Raw genomic sequence first — 5,463 nt, 5'->3', positions numbered from 1 at the left:
TTATATTTTTCCTATTTCACACATGTACAAGTGTGTTTTAATATCCATGTGTGAATTGGAAATGTGTTTTTGGACATCCCACTCTCCCTGAGACACCCTTTGAGAGCGGGGTCACAGCCAGTGTAGAAGGTTGTCCACAAACAGACTAGGACGCAGACCAGAGAGGAGGTCATCTTCAATCAGACTAGGACCCAGACCAGAGAGGAGGTCATCCACAACACACTAGGACCCAGACCAGAGAGGAGGTCATCCACAACATACTAGATCCCAGACCTGAAAGGAGGTCATCTACAACAGACTAGGACCCAGACCAGAGAGGAGGTCATCTACAACAGACTAGGACCCAGACCAGAGAGGAGGTCATCTTCAGAAACAGCAGAGGAGGCACAACATACTAGATCCCAGACCTGAAAGGAGGTCATCTACAACAGATGGAACAGACCAGAGAGAGGTCATCCACAACAGTTTTAAGTTCCAGACCAGAGAGGAGGTCATCTTCAATCAGACTAAGACCCAGACCAGAGAGGAGGTCATCCACACCACACAGGAACCAGACCAGAGAGGTGATCTATACAGTTTGTATCATTACCCGGTTGGTTCTTCATGAACAGGGGGAAACTCACCTCTTGTAAGATGGAGTCCTGAACAGCAGGATCACTGAGGTTCATATTTTGATCCTTTGGGGTCATCTTCATTCTCACCACCTGTCTCTTCAGTTGAGGTTTCTCAGGGGTCTCCACAGCTGGACCTACAAGATAATACAATCCCACAATGACAGTAGTGAATCATGGGGGAATTAGAGTTCTTCTGTCATCATTATATTATTTAGACCAGGAGGAGAATGTTGTAATTTACCATAGCAGATGCAAGGATAGTTGACGTCACAGGGATTATTTATCCATTTGTTACAGGAAGATAATAATAATAATAATAATAATAATAATAATAATCAAGATGAGAATCACCAGAGTGCAGTTGTATCCCTGCCTGTTCAGGCCGTCCTGACTATCAGTTTCAGAATGAGGAGTCAGTACAGGTGACCATCTCAGGAGTCTGAAACAGGATCCACACAGGAAGTCCCTCAGTGATATCTTCTTCTCTATCTCTGTGTTCTCAGACTGTTAAACAGCTCACCACTGACCAGGTTGTGTGATACTCTCTGCAGTAACACTGAGCATCTATCCAGGCCTGTTTTCCTGAATTAAGACGTATGGGTTGGTGTCTTGTTTTCCTGCAAAATCAAATGTAATAATCATATCAAATAGCCACTTTAAACAATCATCTAATGATCATCTATAGTACATTATTCATTGATTTGATACAGATCAATACTGATTACTTAAATCTCTCTGAGTCTTTATGTTTCAACTCAATGGCAGCTCCAGCACTTAGAACAGGCTTCATCATTTTGTAAACATGCACCATCATCATATGTATATACTGTCACACAGGATACCATCAACAGATGTATCATTAATGCCAGTTACCATTTTGGGGTGTCCCAGTGTCCCATTTCTAAACTCAGTCTCCCCTTTCTGTAAAAATTCTGTCTAGACCAGTTCCACTTCATGAGTCTCCCTTCTTAGTCCGATCCAGTTAATAGCTACTGACACTGGTAATCAGCCTGTTCAGGTCCTCCATGTCATCTACTGTAGCCAGATCAGTGTATTTCTCTGCAGTAACTCTGCATAGTCCAGGTCATATAGTTGGTAATGAGGTGATACTGATGATTTGACATTTGAAGGTTTAGAACCCTGCGAAGAGAAAAATGATTCATGACCAATCATTTTATCCAGCAACAGTGGTAGGCTGGATTACCACAACTCATCTATGCATCTTTGCACATGGTAGGGCCCTCAATGTGGTGTCAGGAAAATAACCTCACACTCAACGTCACAAACTAAGGAGATGATTGTGGACTTGAAACAGCAGAGGGATTATGGAACAGTAGTGGTGAGGTACAAAGTTTTAAGTTCCATCAGTGTGAAATCACAGAGAGAAACTGAATTGGTCCACCCACACAGACATTACATCGTGAAGAAGGCGCAGAATCAGCGCCTCTTCAACCTCAGGAGGCTGAAGAAATTGCTTGTCACCAAAAGCACTCACAAACTTCTACAGATGCACATCGAGAGCATCCTGTCGGGCTGTATCACCGCCTGGTACGGCAACTGCTCCGTTAAGGCTCTCCAGAGGGTAGTGAGGTCTGTCACAACGCAGGGGGTAAACTACCTGCCCTCCAGGACATACACCACCCGATGTTACAGGAAGGCTATAAAGATCATGACATCAACCACCCGAGCCACTGCCTGTTCTCCAGCTATCATCCTTCGAGGTGTCAGGTGCATCAAAGCTGGGACCGAGAGACTGAAAAACAGCTTCTATCTCAAGGCCATCAGACTGTTAAACAGCCACCACTAACATGTGAGTGGCTGCTGCCAACACACTGACTCAACTCCAGCCACTTTAATAATGGGAATTGATGGGAAATGATGTAAAATATATCACTAGCCACTTTAAACAATGCTACCTAATATAATGTTTACTGTGTCTGTCCTACATTATTAATCTCATATGTATATCTATACTCTCTCCAGATATCATCTACTGCATCTTTATGTAATACATGTATCACTAGCCACTTTAGATATGCCACTTTGTTTGTCTACTCATCTCATATGTATATACTGCACTCCAATACCATCTACTCTCCTTCTTGTCTGTCTGCCGCTCTGTACCATCTTCACTCATATCTTTATGTACATATTCTTTATCCCCTTACACTTGTGTCTATAAGGTAGTAGTTTTGGAATTGCTTAGCTAGATTACTTGTTGGTTATTACTGCATTTCTGAACTGTCTCGCTACACTCGCATTAACATCTGCTAACCATGTGTATGTAACAAATACAATTTGATTTGATTTAGAACCCTGCGAAGAGAAAAATGATTCATGACCGACATTTTATCCAGCAACCGTTCACCCCCAACCACACTCATCTATGCATCTTTGCACATGGTACACCCAATTGTGCAAGCAAACACACACACACACACAGACTCACATCTTGAACTGACCTGAGATTAGGAGGGTGAGGTACAAAGAAGTTTCCATCAGTGTGAAATTCAAAGGAAATATGGTTAAAGATGTGATCAGAGACTCCTACACTCAGTTTAGAGTTGTGTTCCAAGAGTTCTGAAAATATACAATTACATCTGAAATGTAACCAGAATCATTGAAAAACAACTGGGTTACATTCATTTCTCTACATTAATGCTAAAAATATTATACATTTTTAACATGGCCTCGCCGGTTGTTTGTAGGAAAGTCTGTCTCGCTCCGTCTATCTTGCTCTCTCCAGATCTCTCTCTCCTTCTGTGTCTGTCTCCCTCCGTCTATCTTGCTCTCTCCAGATCTCTCTCTCTTTCTGTGTCTGTCTCGCTCCGTCTATCTTGCTCTCTCCAGATCTCTCTCTCTTTCTGTGTCTGTCTCCCTTGCTTGGTCCTATATACATCTTAAACTGATACTCATTGCTTTGAATACGTTATTCATATTCTGTTTCCAAACAGGGGTATGCAAAATGGAGTAGACATTCTCATAAAGTTATTATCTTACTCAAACAAACAGATGTAACATCTATCACTATGGCAACAGGGTTGGACAAAGCCAGGGACACCAGCTGAGCGTTTGGTCAAAGTTTAGAAACAGTTTTTTGAAGGAAGAATTCATGAAAATCAATTCATTTTAATTTTAATTAGTCACAGTATCAACTGAAACATGATCCAGTGCCTTTTTCACATTCAATGTACCTTTATCTTCGCTTTAATTAGCTTTTAAAATATAACAAAATGTGTGGATTGTATGAAATTAGCTACAAAACTGCAGATTTCCACTCTGGCCAAACGTGTAGATTTGTAGGAAATTGGCTTTAAAACAGAGGGAGGAAGAGAGAGTGGGGTATGTGAGGTAAATTAACAGAAAGTGGTGGCGGGGGAGGGGCATAGAGTTAATAGAAGTGGGGGGGGTGATTGTGGCCTAAATTGAGTTTGACACTCCCAGGTAAAGACACTTGACTGGAACAGGACTGGAGGTACACCACAGAGACGGGCAGGAACCCAGTGGCCCTGGTCTCAGCTCTCACTGGTCTCAGCTCTCACTGGTCTCAGCTCTCACCGGTCTCAGCTCTCACCGGTCTCAGCTCTCACTGGCCTCAGCTCTCACTGGTCTCAGCTCTCACCGGTCTCAGCTCTCACCGGTCTCAGCTCTCACCGGTCTCAGCTCTCACTGGTCTCAGCTCTCACTGGCCTCAGCTCTCACTGGTCTCAGCTCTTACTGGTCTCAGCTCACTGGTCTCAGCTCACTGGTCTCAGCTCTTACTGGTCTCAGCTCTCACTCCCTGACCAGCACTGCTCCCCCTACATCAGCAGTAAATATCATAACCCACTGCATCTGTACTGATGAAATATGCTCCGTTTCTCCATACTCTCTCTCGCTCCCACACTCTCACTTTCTTTGTCTCTCATCTGGTCCCTCTATATTTACGTCCCTCTCCGTTCTCCCTCTCTTTTTCTCCCTCTCCATCTCTCTCAGAAAGACATGACATCTTTCTCTCACCTTGCAGGTGTTTGTTTATGTCACTCATGCTTCACTCATTCACTCTTTTTTCCAGTCCAGTTCTGTTTAATTTGTTTAATTATCCTTGTAGATACCAGAAGTCCTCACAAGGATAGTTCAACTTGGAAAATTCAGGCAGGTGGGGACATTTTGCCAGTCCCCACGTAGAAAAGGGCTATTTTAGGCTTAGGGGTTAGGTCTAGGGTTACAATTAGGGTTATAATTAAGGTTTGGGGTTATGTTGCTGGACCCCAGGAAGAGTAGCAGCAGCTATTTGGGATCCTTAATAAGTACACATAAGTACAAATATGGTTAGGTATAGTTTTAGGGTTAAGGTTAGGCATAGGGTTATGTTTAGGTTAAGGTTAGGGTTAGGGTTTAGGGTTAGGGTTTAGGGAAAATAGGATTTTGGATTTGGTCCCCACAAGGACAGCAATACAACATTTTCTGTCTGTCTTTTTCTGTAATAATAAATAGCTTGTAAATAGGCTTATGGAGGTCATGAGCCCAATACTCCATCTCTGCTGATGCTGTTGTTGTTGTTGTGTTAACAGTCCCTTATCGCATTTAGTGGTGAGCATCGCTGTTCGTAAAGTACAAAAGGCCCTTTCAGGTTTCTATTATCATGATCTCTGACATTGAGGCTGAAATAGTTTGCATAAAGATAGTGAAGGAAAATACAGCATATGGAGAGAGAAAGATCCGGATCAAAGCTACAAACAATGTACGCAGGGCAGAATTAGGCCAATATCCACTAATAATAAAAACTCAAAAGAGAAATGAAGTTTTAGAAAAAACATCTAAAATACAGTGACCCCCATCTCATATCATTACCAAGCCCTGCAAATAA

The 5,463-nt window shown here is 42.6% G+C and overlaps 1 long non-coding RNA gene across 1 annotated transcript; it reads right to left on the bottom strand.

Moving 5' to 3' along the window:
* Positions 1 to 1,149: 1,149 nt before the first annotated feature.
* Positions 1,150 to 3,502, bottom strand: LOC135572966 (uncharacterized). Its single transcript, XR_010464601.1, has 3 exons — positions 3,291 to 3,502; positions 3,077 to 3,194; positions 1,150 to 1,231 (listed from the first exon to the last, which is right to left on the bottom strand). It is a non-coding gene; the product is annotated as an uncharacterized LOC135572966 (long non-coding RNA).
* Positions 3,503 to 5,463: the final 1,961 nt, after the last annotated feature.

Source organism: Oncorhynchus nerka, linkage group LG8 (genome assembly GCF_034236695.1).
Source record: "Oncorhynchus nerka isolate Pitt River linkage group LG8, Oner_Uvic_2.0, whole genome shotgun sequence".
NCBI classification, from domain to species: Eukaryota; Metazoa; Chordata; class Actinopteri; order Salmoniformes; family Salmonidae; genus Oncorhynchus; species Oncorhynchus nerka.
Note: the sequence above shows the minus strand (reverse complement) of the source record. Positions and strands in the feature narration are given on the sequence as shown.